Here is a 1,422-nt window from a genome sequence, read left to right as displayed (position 1 = left end):
AGTACTCCCTCATTTTAAGGTGAAGTTTTCCCAAGATAGAGACTGAGCAAACAGAAGTTACCTTTCAGTCCTTTTACACTTAATAGATTTGGGGAAAGGTGCTGCTGCTGAGGCAGTGCAAGAAAAATTAAGTATGGGCTGTCCTATGTCAAGATTAAAATGTCTAAGGAGCCTGGCAGGTGTGGCTCGGAGGTTGAGTGAGGACCTATGAACCAGGAGGTCATGGTTCCATTCCCTCTCAAGCCACATGCCCAGGTTGCTCACGTGCTCTGTCTCCAGTGTGGGGCCCGTGCAGGTGGCAGCTGATCAGGGATTCTCATCATTGATGTTTCTATCTCTCCCTTCCTCTCTCTGAAATCAATAAAAATATTTTTTTAAAAAATGTGTAAGGATGGAGGAGAATCCCCTAGGGGAGGAGTGAATGCCTTCTTTAAGGACACACAAATTAGCCCTGGACAGTGTGGACAGTAGTTGTCCCATTAATTGGTTCAATTCCAGGTCCGGGCACATACCCAGGTTGCTGATTCCTTCCCCAGTCTAGGTGGGTATTAGAGACACCCATGATATTTTTCACATTGATGTTTCTTTTCTCTTCTCACCCTTCCCCTCTCTAAAATCAATTTTAAAAAGATATATATGTAAAAATACACAAATTAGGAATGTGATTTATCCTCATAGGCCACAGGGTTGCTTTGGGACACTTTCTGCACTCTAGATTTGCCAAGTCCACAGATCACTCTAGTTGAGGTTCTGCCTCAGCCAAAGTGAGTTCGGGGTTCGGGTGGGGAGGGGAGATGATAGAGGGGAAAAAGGGACTGCAAATTTAAAAATAGTTTTGTTTTAAATCATCCAAAATGGCCCCAAAGAAAGAAATCACAGGCAAAAGGCCAGTAGAAGAGGTTCATTTCAACATCTACTCAGAGATAGTCACATGAACTAAACTGCTCATGCATTAATCCCCTAGTCCAGGGAGGAGGAGAATGGGAAAGGGTCTAGTTCAGTTGTTCTCAACCTTCTGGCCCTTTAAATACAGTTCCTCATGTTGTGACCCAACCATAAAATTATTTTCGTTGCTACTTCATAACTGTAATGTTGCTACTGTTATGAATCGTAATGTAAACATCTGATATGCAGGATGGTCTTAGGCGACCCCTGTGAAAGAAAGGGTCGTTCGACCGCCAAAGGGGGGTTGCGACCCACAGGTTGAGAACCGCTGGTAGTTGAAGGAAATTCAAGGAATGGGGGAGGGGGCAGGAGTCTGGCTAACAGAAGGGTGTTGTGGGAGCCCAGGCCTGTTAAAGTGGAGTAGCTGTGGGATGAGCAGATTCAGAGGCAGCCAAAGGGATCTCAGTAAAAAGTAACATATATTTTACTCAGACATTTGTTGGATTATTTGTGCATGCAACAGGGGGATGAGAGCAT

This window comes from Myotis brandtii, unplaced genomic scaffold (genome assembly GCF_000412655.1).
Source record: "Myotis brandtii unplaced genomic scaffold, ASM41265v1 scaffold44, whole genome shotgun sequence".
NCBI lineage: Eukaryota > Metazoa > Chordata > Mammalia > Chiroptera > Vespertilionidae > Myotis > Myotis brandtii.
This window is presented reverse-complemented; position numbering follows the sequence as displayed.